Below are 22,916 nucleotides of genomic sequence, written 5' to 3'. Positions count from 1 at the left end.
GCCATAAAAGAAATTCAAACATTTTGACCTAACTCTAGACTATTTGGAGCAATCATTTCTTTTTAGATTCAGGTTATTCATTTTTGGCAATAAATATTTCTTCAGCAATTAACACTGAGCTCTAGTACCAGGCAGAAAGAAATAAATGCCCCCTCCTCACAAAATGCCTCTTTGCTAACACAAGAGGATTATATTATCCACTCAGAGCCATTTCAGCAACATTTTAAGGGGTCTAAAAAGTTATTTTTTGTACTAAAAATAAACCCAAGGGAAGACTCTAGTAGCCAGCCTCTAAGAAGACTGCCAATGATCCCCAACTCCTCATGTGCATACCCTCAGTAGTCCCCACCCACACTGAATCAGAGTGGTTTGTTTGACTAGTGGAATATGGCAGAAGTGTTGATGTGTGACTTCTAAGGTTACATCTGTTGACTTAATCACTCTGTACAGAACCAGTGCTTGACAACTATACGACTGAGCCACCTTGGAAGATCTTCCATCCCTAGTCAAGCCTTCATATGACAATAGCAGCAGCCAGTGCTGCACTGCAAATTCATGAGAAAGCAAGCACCAGAACAACCCAGTCAGAAAGTGTGAGACCTAATAAATGTTGTTATTTTTAAGCCACTGAGTTTTGGGGTAATTTACTACATAGTAATAGGTAAGTAACACAAAGACAAAAATAAAAATATCTTTTATTTTTAAAGATCCATGAAGATTTTTATATCTAGCATTACTTATTGATTTTTTTGTCATTGCTATCAGATGATTACTCTCATTCATTAATAAATCCACAAAGCATAAGTGGTTATTGGTTTACTTATATATTTATATAAGACATGAGTATCCAAGAATCCTGATGATTTTTGCTAATGTACAGATAAATAGTATTAGTTTATATCCTTTTCTATCTTCATTAAGAGAAAAATCCTTTGTCATTAGAGATTTTAATAACAGCCACAGCATGATCTTATGTGGTTCTTAACCACTAATCAAAACCAGTCCATTTCTCTTTGAACCATCAAAGGTAAAATACTTTCCCTAAAAGTGGTTCTGAAAAGAGGTTAAAGATATGTTCACATCTTATATTTGCTGTATCATACAAAACACCAATTGTTCTTAAATATTAAAGATGGAAAAGACATTAAAGTTCATCTAAATGCCTTCATTTTTTAGATTAAAGCCCAACAGGATAAACAAGAAAAAAAAGAAATTAGATACCTAAAAACTGTGGGTAAAAATAAGGTGAAACAGATGGGGGCATGGAAATGGCATAGAAGGAATGGGAGGTAATGCTTCTCTGAGCATACTTTTTTGTGCAGTTCTGATTTTTGGAAACATGTTGATATTTTACACATACACACACCAGTAAGGATGGCAGAAACTCTAAAATAAAACAGAAATAGAAACAAATGGACCAAACTTATATTTCAAATAAATAACATGGAGTCTAGATGAAGAACTAACCCAAGCAACTTTAGAACATACTATGTGCACTATATGCTGTTAGGTTAAAAACCAAAAGCATTCTAAATAAATATTGATCACTAGTAAGCAGGAATCTTGTATGCAGATGTTTGGGTTAGCAATTCTGAAACTATTTTCTGTGATATTTTAGGATTGAATAAATAAGCAAATATATGAGCTCATGGTTTTTCATGTGAATTATAAAGATGAATATTTTAAGCAATATTTTAATGTTTCTGTTATATCCCTGCCCAAAAATGAATAACCTGAATCTAATGATAAAGAAACATCAAACAAATCCAAAGTGAACAGAATTTTATAAAAAACAGGCTTGTATTCATCAAAAGTGCCAATGTCATAAATGCAAAGAATGACTGAGAAATTCTTCCAGTATAAAGGAGGGTAAAGAGGTGCAGTAACCTAATGCAACAAACTATCACTTGATTTTCATTTGCTGTAATGACAACTACAAGAAAAACTGGAAAATTTGAATACAATCTACAGACTAAATAATAGTGTTGTATCATTAAGTACTAATGTTAATAATGGTATCATGTTTATATAAGAGCATGTCCTTGTTTTCAGGAGACACAAATTGAAGTATTTAGGGATAAAAGATATCATATCTGCAACTTACGCCCAAATGGTTCAGGAAAAAAAGTGTGTGTGTAAGTGTGTGTCAGAGGACATGAGGGCAAGGACACAAATGGACATTTGCACACCAATGTTTATAGCAGTATTATTTACAATTGCCAAGGGATGGAAAGAGCCAAAATGTCCATCAACAGACGAGTGGCTAAACAAGCTGTGGTATATACATATGATGGAATATTATGCAGTTGTCAAGAGAGAATAAAGTCATGAAGCATGTAACAACAAGGATGGACCTTGCATTATGCTGAATGAGATTAGCCAGAAACAAAAGGATAAATAACTGTATGGTCTTACTGATATGAACTAATATCAATTAATGAACTTGGAGAATATCAGTTAAGAACAGAGGTTATAGTTTTTTGCAAAAACATCTATTTTGCCTGATATTACAATAGAATCAGCAGTTCTCTTTTGGATACCATAATAGTTGAATTCAGGTGTCAACTTGGCCAGGTAATGGTACCCATTTGTTCTGTTGCTGTAGACTTAAATCATAAGCATGCAAATTTCATCCATGGCTGATTAGGTGTCAGAAGTGAGAGAAGCAGCTCAGCAAAAAAAGCTCAAACCTCAGAGAAGCATAGAGCCTGACATTTGGAGATGCAGAGAGAAAACACCCCAGGGAAAGCTGTTTGAAACAAGAAGCAGGAGAGAAGGCCAGCAGATGTTGCTGTGTCCCTTTCCATATGACAGAGGAACCCAGAGGAAAGTTAACTGCTTTTCCTTAGAAGAACTGTAAGATTGTAATTAAATAAATTCCCTTTATAAAAGCCAAAAAAAAAAAGAACAGAGGTTACCAGGAGATAGAAATAGGGTACATACTGGATAATTGGAGCTGAAGGGATACAGATTGTGCAGTAGGACTGATTGTAAAAGTTCAGAAATGGATAGCACAATACTGCCAGATTGCAGCACAATAATGCAAGTACGCTGAATGAATATGAATCTGAGAAGGATACAAGGGAGGAGGGCTGGGGCACATATGAAACCAGAAAGAAAGATATAACCAAGAACTGAAATGGTATCTAGGAATGCCTAGAGTGCACAATGATAGTGACTAAATGTACAAATTAAAAAGTGTTTTTGCATGAGGAAGAACAAAGGAATGTTAATATTGCCGGGTGTTGAAAATAGATGGTCATTTATATTTTAAAACTTCAACTTCTGCATGAGACTAAACCAAACAACGTTTATTTGGTACAAAATTCATATTTTGACTAGTGTACTTCCTAATACAACTTATATGGATAGGTTAATTGAACACCATAAGTACATGGAACCTTGAAGGGGGCATGAGATTTTATAGGTTTGTCCAGGTTAGTGTGATGCCCCGATAAATTTCAGAGAGTTTGAACAGTGAATAAAGAAGTACTTGCAAAGTCCCTTTGGGGGAATGGTGAGAAAGGGGGAAAAATTCAACTTCCCCAAGTGGAGAATTCCTGACATTCTTGCAAGCAATGGGGACAACCAAATCAATAGGTTGAGCCCTCAATCTTGGGGTTTGTTCATATGAAACTTATCCCCGCAAAGGATAAGCTAAGCCTACTTAAAATTAGGTGTAAGAGTCACCCCTAAAGAACCTCTTTTGTTGCTCAGATGTGGCCTATCTCTCTCTAGCCAACACGGCAAGCAAATTCACTGTCTTCCCCTCTCTATGTGGGACATGACTCCTCAGGGGTGTAAACTTTCCTGGCAATATGGGACAGAAATCCTAGAATGAGCTGGGACTCGGCATCAAGGAAATGAGAAAACCTTCTCAACCGAAAGGGGGAAGAGTGAAATGAGACAAAAAAGAGTGTCAGCAGCTCAGAGATTTCAAACAGAGTAGAGAGGTTATCCTGGAGGTTATTCTCACTCATTATATAGATATCCCCTTTTTAGTTCAAGATGTTTTAGAGAGGCTGAAACTGTAGAGCTGTGTTCCAGTAGCCATGTTTCTTGAAGATGATTGTATAATGATATAGCTTTCACACAGTGACTGTGTGATTGTGAAAACCTTGTGTCTGATGCTCCACTTACCTATGGTATGGATAGATGAGTAAAACATATGGATTAAAGATAAATAAATAATAGGGGAACAAATGTTAACACAAATAGACTGAAATACTAGTGATCAATGAAAGGGAGTGGTAATGGGTATAGAAAAAAAAAATAAGGGTAACACAGATCAAAATATACTGGGCTGGGCGGGCCACAGTGGCTCAGTGGCAGAGTTCTTGCCTGCCATGCCAGAGACCTGGGTTCGATTCCTGGTGCCTGCCCATGTAATATATATATATATATATATATATATATATATATATATTTTTTTTTTTTTTTTTTAAGGGTGAAATACTAGTAGTCAATGAGGGGGGGGTAAGAGGTATGGTATGTATGAATTTTTTTCTTTTTTCTTTCATTTCTTTTTCTGGAGTGATGCAAATGTTCTAACAAATGATCATGGTGATGAATATATAATTATGTGATGACATCATGAGTCATTGATTATACACCACGAATGGAATGTTCATATGTTAAGAATGTTTGTGTTTATATGTTGTTATGTTTTGTCAATAAAAATATAAAATAAAATAAAAGGAGCAGAGGTTCTCAGGAGATAAAAATAGGGTAGAGATTGGGTAATTGGAGCTGAAGGGATACAGATGTACCACAGGACTGATTGTAAAAATTCAGAAATAGAGAGCACAATACTACCTGATTGTAGCACAATAATACAAGTACACTAAATGAAACTGAACGTGAGAATGATAGAGGGAAGAGGGCCGGGGGTACATATGACACCAGAAAGAAAGACAAACAATGAAGAATGAGATGGTATAATCTAGGAATGCCTAGAGTGCAGAATGATAGTGACTAAATGTACAAATTAAAAAGTGCTTTTGCATGAGAAGCACAGAGGAATGTCAATATTGCACGGTGTGGAAAATAGATGGTTATTAATATTTTAAAACTTCAACTTCTGTGTGACACTAAACCGAAAAAATGTTTATTAGGTACAAAATTTATATTTTGACTACTGCATTTCCTAACGTAACTTGAACGGACAGGTTAATTGAACACCCTAAGTACATGGAAGCTTGAATAGGGCATGAGATTGTAGGTAAGTTCAGGTTAGTGTGATGCCGTGATAAATCACAGAATGATTTGAACAGTGAATAATGAAGTGTTTGCAGGGTCCCCTTGGGGGAATGGTGAGAAAGGGGGGGAGAATTCAAACTTTCCCCTTTGGAGAATCCCTAATATTCCCATGGGTAGTGGGGACAACCAGGTCCACAGGCCAAGCCCTCAGCCTTGGGGTTTGTCCCTATAAAACTTCTCCCAGCAAAGGATAGGCTGGGTTGGGCTGGGTTAGGGTTGGGCCTGGGAACCATTCCCAGACAACCTCTTTTGTTGCTCAGATGTGGCCTCTCTCTCTCTTAGCCAAAATGGCAGGCAAACTCACTGCCGTCCCCCTCTCTACATAGGACATGACTCCCAGGAGTGTGGACCTCCCTGGCAAGGTGGGACAGAAATCCTAGAATGAGCTGGGACTCGACATCAGGGGATTGAGGGGGCCTTCTTGACCAAAAGGGGAAGAGAGAAATGAGACAAAGTAGAGTGTCAATGGCTGAGAGATTTTAAAGAGTCAAGTGGTTATACTGGAGGTTACTCTTACACATTATATAGATATCTCCTTTTTAGTTTATGGCATATTGGAGTGGCTAGAGGAAAGTACCTGAAACTGTAGAGCTGTGTTCCAGTAGCCATGTTTCTTGAAGATGATTGTATAATGATACAGCTTTTACAACGTGACTGTGAGATTGTGAAAACCTTGTTTCTCATGCTCCTTTTATCAACAGTATTGACAGATGAGTTAAAAATATGGATAATAAATAAATAACAGGGAGAACAAATGTTAAAATAAATTGAGTAGATTGAAATACTAGTGGTCAATGAAAGGGAGTCATAAGGAGTATGACATGTATGAGTTTTTTCATTTTTATTTCTTTCCTGGAGAGATGCAAATGTTCAAAAAATGACTATGGTGATGAATAGACAACTATGTGAAGATATTGTGAGCCATTGATTGTAACCATGTGAAGAATGTATGTCAAAATGTTTGTATGTTTGTTCATTATTTATAATAAAAATATTATTTTTAAAAATTTGGTATAGGTTACAGTTTCACAGTTTCAGGTTTTTCTTCTGGCTGCTCAGAGACACTGGAGACTAAACAGAAATATCAATATAATGATTCACTAGTTATACTCATTTGTTAAATCCTATCTTCTCTGTTATAACTTTTCCTCCTCCTCCAATCTTTCTCCCAATCTTTAGAGATATTTGGGCTATGCCCATTCTAACTCTTTTATGTTGAAAAGGGTGTCAACAATATGGGGTAGGGGAATGGAACTGGTTGATATTCTTGGAGAGAATGGCATCTCTACATTCAGGACTTATCTGGTCTAGGAACAATTTGAATGTTTCAGGTTTCTGAAAAATAAACTTAGTGCATGAAACTTTTGTAGAATCTCATATGGAGTCCTGGGTGTTCTTTAGGGTTAATAGGAATGATGTTGGTTGGGGTTTGGCAAACCATGGTAATTAGCAATATCTAGCTGAAGCTTACGTGAGAGTAGCCTCCAAAGTCACCTCTTGACTCCATTTGGGCTCTGTCAGCCACTGATACCTTATTTTGATACATTTATTTTCCCCTTTTGGTCAGGAGGGCATTGTCGATTCCATGGTGCCAGGGCCAGGCTCAGACCTGGAAGTCATTCTCTGCATTGTCAGGGAGACTTGCATCTCCAGACCCATCTAGGAAGTGGCAGTGGTAGTGGCTTTAATTGCAGGGTTGGGCTTAGTAGGAGAGAGGCCACATTCAACTGGCGGCGGCGGGTGGGGGGGGGGGGGTCCTGGAAGTGGCTCTCGGGCATGACTGTGGGTGGGCTTAGCTTCTCTGCTACAGAAATAGGTTTCTTTGGAGCAAGCTTCAGGATCAGGGGCTTGGCCTGTTGACTTGAAGTCCCTAGCGTTTGGGAGAGTACTGAGGATTTCCCAGGTGGGAAAGTTTAATAATTCCATATTTTTTCTCTAGTCCCTCAAGGGAATTTGTCAATACTTTTTAATGATCTGCCTAATGTACCTTAGGATGTATCCAGGTATTACATTAAGCTATACAGAATTACTAGCCCTCATTCCAACTCTGGGCTCCATGTGTTTGGGTTGTTTAAATGAACAATCCAAACAGGTTGAGCTTGTGTGCTACAGAAAATTCAGGTTTTGGACAAAATAAATCTCTCTTCCTTTGGTCTCATATAGGAAGTAAAGTTGTAAAATACAGACATTGTCATCCTTTATCTGTATTTTGATTTACCTTAGTCCTAACCAGATCAGCTTCTAATTGATTTGCCTTAGTCTCAACTAGATCTTATCTCTAACTGAAGCCTGATTTCTTTTTTGGTTTCTTTGTGGTTGCTGTATATAGCAATGCTGACTTTCAGAGCTACAGAACTTCAACTCTGAGTCTTGGGTGTCACACAGGTACCTGAAGTTCCAAGGAAACACCAGGTTATACACATATAGTAGAGCATCTCAGAATCTAGAAAAAACACTTAAAGCTCAGACATAAATATGACTGCTATAAAAGCTTCCAATCTAGGCCCTTAGTTCTCATAGGTATTTTTGAAAGAGCCCATTCAATATTTGCTCTTTTGTTTCTGGCTTATTTTGCATAACATAATGTCCTCAAGGTTCATTCACCTCATTGCAGAGCTCATAACGTCATTCCTTTTTGTAGCCATATAATATTTCATCATATGTATACACCAGAATTCACCTTTCTGCTTCTCAGTCAATATATCCTTTGGCCACCACTATCCATTGGGCAATATGGGATAATATCCAAAATTAATATCCAAAATTAACAATCCATGTCTCACAGTATCTTCATCATTGCTCTCAATTTTAGACAACTCTCATTGCTCCAATGAGAAAATAACATATAAAACTCCCCTTAACTCTTGTCCTTACCTCCCAATTATTTACCACTAGTATTGCTGTAGTACAGGTGATATCTTCCTTTAATATAGCCCATAGCATACAGTAGTAGTTTTCCCCCATATCCCTCTATTATTGACTATTTGTACAAAATTCATACCTTTAAAGTAATTCATGAAGAACTGATTAATATTTGTAGTGTTAATTCGTGAGAAACATGACTCTATTAAACCTCTAATAGAGATATTGGAATACAGTCTAGAGAAAGAATGAAAGATGAAGGTACATCCCTGAGGAACAAGCTCAAAGGTGATGGTGGAGTTAAACAGAAAAGATAAGATTTAACAAATGAATATAAATGCTGAATCATTAAACTGACATCTCTTTTAATCTCCAGTATTTTAGAGTAGCTAAAAGTAAGAACCTAAAATTGTGAAATTGTAACTCATGTCAAAGTCTGAAATATGTTCTAGAACTAATTGTGGTGCTGTGCTTTGAAATTTATGGCTTTTTTGTATATAAGTTATTTTTCACAACAAAAGAAGGAAAAAAAGTCTATTGTGAAGATAAAAAAAATATTTAAGCCCTCTACCTCCTATATTCTGGAGCCCCTAGAAGGAAAAATATGAGAGGATTAACTGGTAGCCCATGACAAACTCTGGGACTTGTCCTGTAACTACTTGTTGAAGATTGTTTTGAAAACTATTAGTTTTTCTTTCTTTGCTTTGCATATATGTTATACTATACAATAAAAAACAAAAAAAAAAACTATGGGGGAAGATGGCCGAATAGAGTAGGAAGATGGCTGAACAGAGCAGCACAAGATCAGCCCTGCTCTAAGGAAAAGTTATAGAAGGGACAGGAGGGTGACTGAGGCGGCGATTCGGGAGTGCAGCTGACATATTATCCAAAATATGGATAATAAATAAATAACAGGGAGAACAAATGTTAAAATAAATTGAGTAGATTGAAATACTAATGGTCAATGAAAGGGAGTCATAAGGAGTATGACATGTATGAGTTTTTTCATTTTTATTTCTTTCCTGGAGAGATGCAAATGTTCAAAAAATGACTATGGTGATGAATAGACAACTATGTGAAGATATTGTGAGCCATTGATTGTAACCATGTGAAGAATGTATGTCAAAATGTTTGTATGTTTGTTCATTATTTATAATAAAAATATTATTTTTAAAAATTTGGTATAGGTTACAGAGCCTTCTGTACCACACAGGGTAGCCCTAGTTGAGAGGCCGAGGAACTGAGAGGCAGAAAATTGGAGCCTGAGTGGAGGTGCAGAGTCCATAAGAGTGTACAGATGGGAGCCAGGGACTAGGAATTAAGCCAGGCTGGGTTTGTTGGGCACGCTATCCTTGCCAATGCAGCCCCATGACCGGCGACTCATCCCACAACCCATACACCTCAATCACACCACTCGCTCCCATTTCCTGCCCCACCAGCCCCCAGCCCCACACCAAGTGCAATCCAACCCACCTCTCCTGAACCCCTCATGAGAACTACTTCCCCCTGCCTGTTTCCTGCAGGCTATTACCAGCACATAAAGGCTGCAGGCACTAACCTCCATACCCAGGCTCCCCCACCCCCATGTCAATAGTGCCACACAGCCTCACCCCACCACTCCTGCGCTCAGTGCAACAGTTTATGGCACTCTTAGACCCACACATGTGCACAGGCCCCCAATCACGTCATTCAGCTCTGGGAACCTCAGTTTACATGAGTCCTAGAATCACGTACGCACATGGCCCTCAGCTACACTTCCCAGCTCAGAGAAAATGCTGATCTGTACAATTAGGTCACATCTGCCCTCAATGCATGAAGGCATAAGACTGACCTGTTGCCACAGCTCTACACATGCACACAAAGGGCCCCATGCCTTAGACCAGAGCACACCAGAATTACACCCCCAAACTGGTGCCTTTCCGCACACCTACATCCTCCCGGGCCACTGGGCACCCATATCCACGAGTATTAACTTAACATCCCCAGCCTGCACCTATACCTGCCCTGAAAAAAATCACCACACTGAGTGCCCCACCCCATACCCTGCTCCCTACTGTACATACAACTGGCAAACACAAGCCCATACACTACTGAAAGAAATAAACTGCCCAAGTAAATCAATCAAGATATTTACATGACACGAAGATAGCAGAAGATCACGAAGCATATCACAATGCAGACAGATATGGCCCTGACTAATGACCAAATTAAAACACCAGAGGAGACACAGACATTGGAACAACTAATCAAAGATGTTCATATAATTCTACTTAAGAAAATAAGTGGGCTGGCAAATGACATAAAGGAGATCAAGGAAGACAGCAGAAGAGCATAAAGAGGAATTTGAAAGAATAAATAGAAAACAGCGGCTATTAGAGAGATTAAAGACTCTGCGGACCAATTAAAAAACATACTGGAGGCACACAACAACAGATTTGAAGAGATGGAAGAAATAAGTGATATAGAGGACAGGATAACTGACTTCAAAGACTTAAAACAGCAAACAGCAAAAAAGACGGAAAATTTTTTATTGAATCTCAGGGAAATGATAGTCAAAACAAAGTGCATAAATACAATAATCATTGGTATCCCAGAAGGAGAAGAGGGGGTAAAGGGTTAAGAAGAGTAGGTGAGGATATAATGGGGGAAAACTTACCAACACTTATGGAGGACATAAATAAACATGTCAAATAAGCCCAACAAACTGCAAACAGAATAAATTCAAATAGGCCTTCCCCAAGACACATATTAATCAGTCTGTGAAATACTGAAGAGAAGCAGAAATTCCTGAAAGTAGCTAGAGAAAAACAATCTACTACATATAACAGAAACCAAATAAGACTGAGTTCAGACTACTGAACTACCACGATGGAGCTGAGAAGGCAGTTATATGACATATTCAAGATCCTGAAAGAGAAAAACGTCCAGCCAAGAATTCTGTATCCAGCCGAGCCAAACTGACCTTCAAAACTGAGGGGGAGATTAAAGTTGTCACAGACGAATGAGTCCTGAAAGAATTTGTCAACAGCATAAAGGTATAAGCCGAGGCTTGTAATACTGAATATAGGGGACTTAGAGATACATAGAAGCTACAGATGGGTGAACCGTTAGCTAATGAGGTTGAACTCCAATGTAAGGGAATAGGTAGGTTCTATAGTGGGTATATAAGTAATATGACCATATTGAAGATGAACAATATTGAAAGGGGATTGTATACACTTACATGTCCCATTGATTAACACTAGAAATATGAATTAGTTCTTGCAAGAATCACTTCAAAGATATGATTCTTGAACAAAGAGTGTTTAAGTCCAGTGTACACGGGGAAAACTGCTATTGCATACTATGCAAATGTTCAAAAGGAAACCATCAGCACTACCACAGCAAGAACAGAGATAAATAATGGGGGGAGGGACAAAGGTTAGGAGGAGGTTTAGATTTCCTATTTGGTGAGGGTGTGTTTACTGGTTTTCTTCCTCTTGGGAACAATGAAATTATCTAAAATTGAGAATGCTGATGGACTGTGGACTTTGGGCCCTCTACATGATGCCTGATGAGTGTAGGTGGCTAAAGGATGGCACTGATTGGCGAACGATGGTGTATACTTATGAATGAAGGTTGTGCTGCTACAAAAAGGAACAAAGTCGTGAGACATGCAACGATGTGAATAAATATGTGGGACACTTGGTGAGACAAAATAAGCCAGAAACAAAAGAACAAGAAAGGCTGTCACCTTTAGAAAATACTTATAAGAAAACAGGGGCCTAGATTGTAAGCTTTTAGAGCAGACACATTAATGTCTGGAGTGGTGATTATTACTTCTGCATTTTGAGAGGCTGTTTCATACATACAACCTGATATTTACAGATAAGAATGAAGCTGAACAGGTTGGAGTTTGAGTAATTCAGGACATAGGTGTAAGGAAGGCAGTGTCTATATTTTAGAACCATGCATACTCATTGAGACCAATGGAAGAAAGGTTTTTTTGGTCAGGAAATGAAATCTTCTGTAGGCATAATCTAATTCAATCTACTAGTATAGCTCATTTGAGCAAATGAAACACAGGGAGCCCAGAATAAGAAAGAAGTCTTTTAATCCTGTACAGAATATTGTAATGCCTGGATAAATCCTAGAGTATATGAAGCAGATAATCAAAAAATATTGACAAAGTCTCTTGAGGGAGGGGAGAAAGAATATGGAACTATTAAACCTTACCATCAGGGAATTCCCTAATATTGTGTCAAACTTTAGGAACACCCAAATCAATAGGCCAAGCCCTCAGTCATGAGGATTACTCTTGTGAAGCTTATATAGTTAGTAGAGAAGCTTACTACCTATAGGCATGCCTAAGAGTTACTTCTGGAGGACCTCTTTTATTCCTCAGATGTGGCCTCAGTCTCTCTAGGCCCAACTCTGCAAATGAAATCATTGCCCTCCCCTCTACATGGGACATGACATCAAGGGATGAAAGTCTCCCTGGTGATGTGGGAGAGGACTCTCAGGGATGAATCCAAACCTGGCACCTTGGGGTCAACAATTCCATCCTGCCCAAAGAGGGGAAAAGAAGTTGCAACTAATAAAGTATCAACGGCAGAGAGAGTTTAAATAGAGTCGAGAGGCTACTCTGGATTTGCTCTTATATAGGCTTCCAGTAGATCCTGCTACCTACCTAACATAACCTGCCAACCCCCAACCAGGACCATTCCAGCCAATCCTAAGGAACATCTAGGGCAATATACAAGATTCCACAAGGGTTCCATGCACTAGAGTAACTTTCCATAAACCTACAACTTCCAGATGGGTCCCTGGTCCAGATAAGTCCTGAAACCTAGCCCAGACTCTCTAGAACATCAGATAGTTCCATCTCCCTACCCCATATTAGTGACAGACAGAATCTTCCAATATCAAAAATTTAGAATGGATAGCACAAACACCCCTAAAGAGAGGGATGGAAAGATCAAAGGTGATGGTGGAGCTATACAGAAAAGACAGGATTTAATAAATGAATATGAATGCTGAATCATTAAATTGGTATCTTTTTTAGTCTCCAGTTATCTCTAGAGCAGCCAGAAGTAAAAACCTAAAATTGTGGAATTGTTACCCGTGTCAAAGTCTGAAATATGTTCTACAACCAATTGTGGTGCTGTGTTTTGAAATTTATAGCTTTTTTGTATATATGTTATTTTTCACAAAAAAAAAAGAAGGAAAAAAGTTGATTGTGATGATAAAAAAAATATTGACGCTCTCTAGCCTCCTATATTACGGGGCAGCTTAGAAAGAAAAATTCAAGAGGATCATATGGTACCCTATGAGAAACTCTGGGCTCTGTCCTATAACTACTTGTTGAAGAGTGCTTTCGAAACTATTGCTTTTTTATTTCTTTGCTTTGTATATGTGTTATACTATAAAATTAAAAAATTTAAAAAACAAACATAAGGAACCATATGATTAAAAAACTTCACAATTAGAGAAATAAAGGCATAATATTCCCATATAAACACACTTGTACATGAACATTCAGAAGTATTGTTAATAATAGCCAAAAAGTGGAAACAATCCAAACGTCCATCAAGGAATGAATGGATAAACAAAATGTGATATATCCATACAATGGAATATTATCCAGCCATAAAGAGAAGTGAAGTTCTGATACATGCTACAACTTAGACGAACCTTGAAAACATCATGCTACGTCAAAGAAGCCAGTCACAAGGGACCACATATTGAATGAGTCTACTCATATGAAATATTCAGAATAGGCAAATCTATACAGACAGAAAGATTAGTGGTTGCCTAGGGCTAGAGGGGCAAGGAGGTTAGAAAATAATAGTTAAGGGATATCAGATTTTGTTCTGGGTAATGAAAATGTTTTAAAGTTGATTGCACAACTCTGGGAATATGCCAAAAAGCATGGAATTGAATACTTTGAATAAATCACACAGAATGTGAATTATGTCACAATAAATTTTTAAAAAGTGTGTTCTGAGCAGAGAGAAGAGAAGGTTTAAATGTTCTGGGGCAACTGGTGGGTCTGAATATCAAGACAGATGGAGTTCAGAGAGGTATGAGATGAAGGTGGTAGGAGCCACCTGTTAAAGAGTTTGAGTTTTACTATAATTATAATGGGAAATACCTGTGAGTTTCCAAAAGATTTAAAAGATGGGAGAGATTCTGGTAAGGCAAGTCTCCCCTCAATATTCTTTTTCGTAAACTCTTGCTTCTATTCAGATATTAATAATCTTTTCATATAAACTTATCCAACTTTTAAGAAAATAATTTCAGAAATGTGGCATCCTTCCTTATTCGTTTTATTCATTAGTTTATTAAACATTTTCAACACTGCAATGAATTGAATAATTACTCTGCTTCTATTTTTAGCTGGTTGTTTAACAGTATAGAGAAAAGCTATTGATTTTTATATATTTAGATTATATGTGGTCATCTAATCAAATTTTCCCCTTAGTAATTCATTTTTCTTATTAATTTTTCTTCTAAAGTTGAATATTAACCAATTCTCTTGAAGGATTTTCTCAACGTATAGTGAAATGTGAAAAGCATAATATAACACCATTTTGGCAAAGAACATTCTTCCCTCCCCTTCCCACATTTATATATTATATATTATGTATTTATATACGATAAATGGGCTTACTTTTTAACACAGCTTTTTAACAGTCAGCTTTTTAACACAGATACCTTAAGGGATGATGCAAAGGGAGGAAGAAAAAAAGGGAAGGGAAATTTCCTTTCTCACAAAAATCTGCAAGTTTAAAAAGAAATTCATGAAACCCCAGGATAAGCTGGGACCCGGTAACAAGGGATTGAGAAAACATTCTTGACCAAAAGGGGAAATGAGACAAAATAAAGTATCAGTGCCTGAGAGATTCCAAACAGAGTCAGGAGATTATCCTGGAGGTTATTCTTACGCATTATATAGATATCCCTTTTCAGTTTATGGTGTATTGGAGTGGCTAGAGGGAAGTTCCTGAAACTATAGAGCTATTCTCCAGTAGCCTTGTTTCTTGAAGATGGTTATGTAATGATATAGCTTTTACAATGTGACTGTGATTGTGAAAACCTTGTGTCTGATGCCCTTTTTTTCTAGGTTATGGACAGATGAGTAAAAAATATGGATAAAAAAATAAACAAATAATAGGGGGAACAAGGGTTAAAATAAATTGAGTAGATGGAAATACCACTCAATGAGAGGGAGGAGCAATGGGCATGCTATGTATTTGTTTTTTCTTTCTATTTCCTTTTTCTTTTTCTTTTTTTATTTTATTTATTTTATTTTTTATTTCTTTTTCTGGAGTGATGTAAATATTCTAAAAAATGATCACTCTGATGAATATACAACTATGCGATGATATTGGGAGCCGCTGATTGTATACCATGTATGGAATGTTTGTATGTTAAGAATATCTGTGTTTATATGCTGTTTTATCAATAAAAACATTTTTTTTTAAAAAGATATTCTTGAAAAAGCAGCATGATCCTGTTCACGTCAATATGTGAATGTGTATGTGTATACATGCACAGATGTATGAATAGAGATGAAAAAAAAAAGAAAGTCATTAAAATGTTCATGGTAGACTGATGGAATTTCAGGTAATTTTTATTTCATTATATTTTATCTAGGGTTCAAATTTTCTTACATGAAAATATATTTTGTACTATTATATAAGAAAAATAAGCTTTCATTTTAGACTAAAAATGATGCACATTGGTATTTTGATGAGACTGTCAGAAGAGAAAGATGATGGAAGAGACAGAAAATATAGTTCAAAATGATGATAATAGCCAAGGAAGGGTGATGGGAAGAAGGCAAACATGGAGAAGAAAAAAGAACAAGATAGCATTCATTCAATATTTATCATTGTTTCTGTGATGAACAAATGTATAATCAAGTGAGGAAAAATAACTTTCATAAAACATGACTTCATACATATAATATCTACAAAAGAAGGGCAGATAAAGAAAAAGATGTAGGTGGACTGCATGAAGGAACATATCATAGAAGAAACAGAACTTGAGGACAATAAATATTTGGGTAAATTAAAAAAAGAAGTAAGGATTTTCAAAACCCATTGAAAGATATGATAAAAACTGTATAGGCTGAAGCACACACCAGCAACTATACCTTATTTCTGAGGGAAGTAAGAGTAGGACATGACCAGATTAAAGAGGGCCTCAAAGGACAAGCAAGAAATATAGGCTTGATGTTCAAGGTATTATTGAGCAGAGTAATGACATGAGAGAAATGTTTTAGTCACATAAATCTGGAGATGGTATGTAAGATGGCATGGAGATGGTAAGTAGTGAGGGAAAAAGCATAAAGGTCAGTTAGGAGACTGTTAGGAGTAATGAAGGACTTATATCATGAAGTCCTGGATTACTGTCATGGCTATGGTAATAGATGCATGAGGGCAAAGCCAAGAGATATTTTGAAAGGTTGTTTGAAAACTCCCACTATCAAATCTCAAAGTCTTAATAGGAATTCCAAGGAAACCTGGGACTCACTCTAGGAGCTAAAGATTATCTGCACCTGGGAATCTGTAGTTTATTTGTAATCAAAAAGGCGAAGGAAAGGGCAAAGAGTGACTCTTAGAAGGAAAGATGGAGAGGCATTGGCTGTTGAAGGAGGAGCTAAGGCCTTTGGTTGGATAGGCATGCTAGGGCAAGCCTCTGTGCGATCTCTACTGGCTTGGATGTGTCCTGGTGCCCCTACAGGGTAGGGTCGGACTGGACCAGAGTCTGTCACCTCTAACAGCCAACAAAGTGTCTAACTTACTGATTCCTGGTCTCAATTGCATCATATAAGCCCTAGAAAGGCCAACCTTAACCTCTTATTAAATACCTAAAGAATGTTCTGGTTACTCACTATCTAAATATTGTAACATTCAGTTATTTCCTTGTGTACTTCATCTAGGCATTAGAAGAGTGAACACTCAACAACAATGTCCATATCAGAATAAAGTAGGCTTTATTCTGATGAGACTTCTTCACAATTTTGAACTTTTTGACACACTAAATGCTGTAGATAAAGTTTCAGTTAATAATATTTCACTCTTTAAAGAAAAAGGATCCTCCTCTTTCTTCCCTCCAAAACGAAACCTCATCAAAAAGAAAAAAGCACCCATAAAAAATATCTAGCTTTCTTTCCTATTGTCTGCATTCTCTTCATATGGTGAAGTTCATTTAAAGAAGCAGATTCATTTGCAGACTAACGTTTCCTGAAACACAAGCTCAAGGCACAATAATACCTGCCGTCATAGTGTTGATGGGATGAAATAATATTTGTTCAATATGTAACACAGTGCTTGGCACATGGTAATTACTCAAAATAAGTGCAAAAAAATAGTGGTCTACAAAAACAAAAGCAGTCCAAGAAAGTGTTTACTCAACATGATTTCAATTATGTTAAATTACATGAGAAAAGATTAGGAAGAAATAACACTAAAAAGTTGAGTCATTATTTCTGGGTGGTGGTGTTAGAGGTGGTTGCTCTTTATTTTTCTTCATTTTTTTCTAATTTTCCACAATGGACACACGTTTCTTTTATAATCATAATTTGAAAATAACTAATAGTAACAAGATTTTGTACAGAAGTGGGAGCAGTAAAGGAATTTACTCTCCCGGGTGGGAGCAGTAAAGGAATTTACTCTCCCGGGCAACAGAGACTGATAGTATTGTTACTTACCCCTCTGTTTCATTCCTTAGCCATATGCTCCCTCAATGACAAGGGAACACTTTCTCATCAGCCTTATTTCCCTTCTGTTTGTTCTCTAATTCTCTGAAAGTTACCTACCTAGTATTCTTTATTTTGCTTTCTAGTCTAAAAAGCATAAAAATTTTAAATATACAAAAAACAAACAAACCAAAAGACTTCTACCTCAAACTCAGCTTACTGGCCCTGGGTACACACACGGGTTCAATATGTGGATTGAGAAGTATAATTTCTGTTCGGGACTAATCTATCCCAGCCATGGCATGATATTCCCCTGCAATGACTGTAAGGCATTCAGATTTTGTAAATCCAAATATCATAAAAACTTTAAAAAGAAGCGTAATCCTCCCAAGGTCAGGTGAACTAAAGCATTCCAGAAGGCAGCTGGTAAAGAACCTGCAGTGGCTAATTCATCTGAATTTGAAAAACATAGAAATGAACCTGTCAAGTACCTGCAAGAGCTATGAAATAAAACTACTGATGCAATGAAGACAGTCGAAGAAATTAAACAAAAACGCCAAGCTAAATTTATAATGAGCCAGTTAAAGAAAAATAAAGAACAACAGAAAGTTCAGGACACCAAAGAAGTCAAGCAAAGCATCCTTCTTATCTGGGCTCCTCTTACAGGCAAAGGAAAGCAGCTGGAAGAAAAAATGATTCAGCAAGTACAACAGGATATGGACATGGAAGATATTTCTTAAAATCTCACTGTCTGTAACCATTTCTATATGTGTGCTTGAAAATCTCTTCCAAAGACTTGGAACTTCTAAACTATTGATTTATTTTTACCATAAGGTCACTGAAATGAAAAATAATTTTTTAAAAATCCCTCCTAAATTGCTATCTATAAAACACTGGATGTTATGGATGTTAGATTTTATCTCAACTTTAAACCTTCACTGATAAGTTGTACTTATATAAATCATGAAAATTCTGTAAGTACAGAAGTGAATTGCAGCATAAAATGGCCATATCATTTGGATAATGGCCCTAGGCAGCATTAAAGGGAATGACAAAAATTCATGGTTAATGATACATAAAATAATTCTTTCTTTGCAGTAAAATACTCTTTTCATCAATGTTACAGAAGGGAAGGATACATAAGCAACTAACAATCTGCATGAAAATGGGCCTCAAATGATATTTTTATTTTTAAGATTTCCTGTTTTGGTTTACTAATATCTTACATTTTACCCCCCTGAGATTGAGGCCCAATTATGTTGGAGTGTTCCAACCTAAGTGTTCTGATAGCCAGTTGTGGATTTTGTGGGTGAGTGCTGAATGATCTTTTCCTGAAATGGCACTAAACTCTATTAATTTCCACTAACCTGAGATTCCTAGTGGAACAAGTTTTATTTATCTTGTTTGGCACTACTTTAGAAGCAGAAGAATCCCAGGCCCTTTCAAATTTTGTTGTATTCTTTTCTTTACAAAAGCTCCTGTTTTTGAAAATAGAGTTTATGGGTAAAGTGTTGGCTTATTATTCGCACATGAAATAAAATAATTTCTAAAATTAAAAAAGACTTCTAAAAGTAGAAATCTTATTTATGTAGATACATAACATATTATAATAAAATAATCCTGTAGTAAGCATACAGGGTGTCTTACTACTATGGGAATACAGGAAATGATATAATCAAAACAAACCAGAATCCTAGAGCTGGAAAAACTCACCATTTTACAGACAAATAAATCGAGACCTAGAAAAGCCTGGCCTATTGTGTCCTGACTCCAATTCTAATGTAACATCTACTGCACCTTTCAATTTCTCTTAAATACTTAGTTAAGAACCTAAAAAGAAGTAAGCTTGGTAAGCAAAACACATGGACATACATGGTTATATTATATATATTTTTAGTTTTGTAAAAAAATATAAAATTATAACATTATCCTAAAAAGGAAGATTCCTCATCAAATGAACTTAAACTGGACATCAACATAATTTTATCTTATTTGAATTATTTCCACAAATTCCATTTTATACTGGAAACCACAGTATTTGTGCATGGCTTTCAAAGGTTTTTGGAAGTCATCTTCTAAAAGGTCACAAAATAAGCAAGCTGTTCCACAGGACTTTTATCTCTACAATGAGATATAGTATTTTACAATTTCCATAGGAGGAAGCCAGGCTGTTGGTGGTGGTGGTATTAAATCTAAGTAGAGAACTGAGAAGAGCTAAGGAAAGCCCCTGCTTTTAGACTTGAGGTAATAATTTAAATATTTATATTTAAAAATCTAATAATTTTATATCCTTAAAAAATCTATAAGGCTCCTCTTTTTTTAGTGCTGGTAAGCAGTTACAACATCATCCCTGATGATTTACATACCTTGCTTTCTTCTGTCCTATTCCACATTACATCCTGGCCTCTCCCTTAGTCACTAATACTTACTACAGAACTAATAAATACAGCACTAAGGTATTTTCAAATTACTATTTTATATATTTATTCATGAGAATGTTTTGTTGTTGATTTTAATTTCAAATGCAGGTGTCCACAACATTTTATGCTTCTCTTTAAAAAATTAACAACTTTTTAAAAACTATGTTATTACTTTTGCTTCCAATTAGGTTCATGGACTTTTGGCAAAAAATGCTGTTCACCACTTCTGAAATCTATATCAAGATATAGAATTAATTGAAGATGATTGTATACTGATATAGCTTTCACAGTGTGACTGTGTGATTGTGAAAACCCTGTGTCTGATGCTCCTTTTATCTACCTTATCAACAGACGAGTAAAACATATGGAATAAAAATAAATAATGGGGGAACAAATGTTAAAATAAACTTAGATTGAAATGCTGGTGATCAATGAAAGAGGTATGGTATGTATGAATTTTTTTTCTGTTGTCCTTTTATTTCTTTTTCTGAGTTAATGCAAATGTTCTAAGAAATTATCATGATGAATATGCAATTATGTGATTATATTGTGAATTACTGATTATATATGTAGAACGGAATGATCATATGTTAAGAATGTTTATGTTTCTTTCTTGTCATTTTTTTAAATTTAAAAATTGATAAAAATATTTTTTAAAGAGATATAGAATTAAATAATCTTCTCTCACCTTCAAAAATTAACAATTAAAATCAGTAACAATTTTATTCAGCCTCTACTTAAAGGACACTATGGGAGACAGGAAGTATAAAACAGGAGTTACCCTTAAAATAGTCTCTGTTATGCAAACCTAACTTATACCCCTAATAATATAATAAATTATTTCAATTTTCACCAGGTATTAACACCAGACTCATAAGATGCACCCTTTCTGCACAACTTCATAAAAGTCTTGCCTGTGGAACACAAATTGCAGTTGGGCAAAAAGTGAAATCTGACAATACTCTCACTGACACTGACAAGCACCCACTAATTAGATTATAGCCAGTAAGGAAGGGAGAAAAAGAAAGTGAAAAATAAACAAACAAAAGGATATCTTAACTAAGTTATTTGGTTTAAAGTAACCAGGACCAAAGTTTAATAAGAAAAAACATGGAATTTTCTTATACTGAAAGGAATTCTTAGAATTACTTAAAGAAATATAAGGAAAGTTGCCCCCCCAAAAAAAAATTTAAATATATATATATATATATGTATATTTTTAGACCTAAATCAGTGTAGAACTCTGAAGACTACCTAAACTCTGATGGGCTAAACTGGTGACAGATTAAGGTCAAAGACTCAAAACAGAACTTCCTGCTTCCCTGGCATTTTAAACAGAGTAAGGAATATATGGATTAAGAGAAAGAAGAAAGCCATCAGCTAGACCACTGAGCTATTTATAATCCCCTTCACCCACCATGTGAAGAAAATAAAAGAACCTATATCACTCTGTCCTTCTCCTTATGTCAGTTTGCAGGATTCAGAATTGGAATTTTCTAATACCTACCAATTTGTTTTCATAATAATTTTAATGTGAAGACATCCATGTCAATTTGTCCAAAATACTTCTTCCTCCTGGCCGGATGTTTATTCACACTGTTGTTTTTTTCAAGGGACAATATGTAGTTGTTCCAATTCCTGGCATTGCTTTTCTGGGCCAGTTACAAAAGAAAGGAGGCTGACAGTAGGCAAGAAGAAACCTGCTTATATAATTATGCTTTGTTGCAGCTTAATAGGCAATAAGAAGTTGGGTGTCATATTTAGCCATGTTTTTTCTTTAGTCTTTAAAAAGTTCATGGCTTTGTCCTCATTTGTAAAATCAGTTGTAAAATCTCAGGACATTTCCTTCTTTTATAACCTTTTCTACTAACTGGAATGGAAAAGCTACAGTTTATATCATGACACCTGATATAACTCTTCTCAGGGGATTTGCCACCTCTAGCAAGTTGACTTTAGGACCAAAGATCTACCCTATGCTTAGCCTTTTTGGGCTTTCACTTTTCTTCTAATTCCAACTTTTTTCACCAGAAAAGGGTTTCTCTCTCTACTTATTTGTTGAGATCCTTTTTTAAATATTAATTTTCAAGTTATGTATCAGTCCAAGGTTGAAATCAGCTCTGTAAACTTTTCTTAAGATTTGCAGATCAAGTAAGACAGACAAATAGAGTCTGGTTTGTTTTTATGAAGAAAACACTATGGACAAGTTTGGAAACTACTATATTGTTAAAGATTCAAAATTCCAAATCTCACTGAAAATATGTGGGGTCTGAATTCCATTTTTTTCCTTATCTAAAAAAAATGTTGAGGTGAAAAAAGTGTTTTAAATAAAGTTCTTAATATTTCGGAGTCAAATATCTTTTCCAAAATAGCATTCGGATCAATATAATATAAATGAATCACCAATAAAGCAATTAAATTCCACCCAAAATATTCCTGTACTAAGTTCAAAGGAAAGTGTTTGACAAAATGAATCGTAGGATCTGCCAAACCCCAAACATTTAAAAACAAATAGTAACTCTAGGATGTTTTGCCAAGCTCCAAAAGGCAAATGCCCACTCTTCTTTGAGAATATCTGTTCGTTTCTAAACGCCTTCTAGTTAAGCTTCATATTCTAAGTTCTTAGTGTCAACAGTCACCAAGTCCACCAACCAGAGAATTAATAAAATCGAAGATCTAGGTAAATAAAC

The 22,916-nt window shown here is 36.0% G+C and overlaps 1 protein-coding gene and 1 pseudogene across 8 annotated transcripts in view; one reads left to right on the top strand and one right to left on the bottom strand.

The window, feature by feature from the left end:
• RAD51B (RAD51 paralog B) overlaps positions 1 to 22,916 on the bottom strand; it is an 889,743-nt gene that overhangs the window by 596,996 nt on the left and 269,831 nt on the right. The window lies entirely within an intron of this gene.
• On the top strand, positions 18,058 to 18,549 carry LOC143651904 (putative ribosome biogenesis protein RLP24 pseudogene; annotated as a pseudogene).

The sequence above is a fragment of the Tamandua tetradactyla genome, chromosome 12 (assembly GCF_023851605.1).
Source record: "Tamandua tetradactyla isolate mTamTet1 chromosome 12, mTamTet1.pri, whole genome shotgun sequence".
Classification (NCBI taxonomy): Eukaryota; Metazoa; Chordata; class Mammalia; order Pilosa; family Myrmecophagidae; genus Tamandua; species Tamandua tetradactyla.
This window is presented reverse-complemented; position numbering and strand designations above follow the sequence as displayed.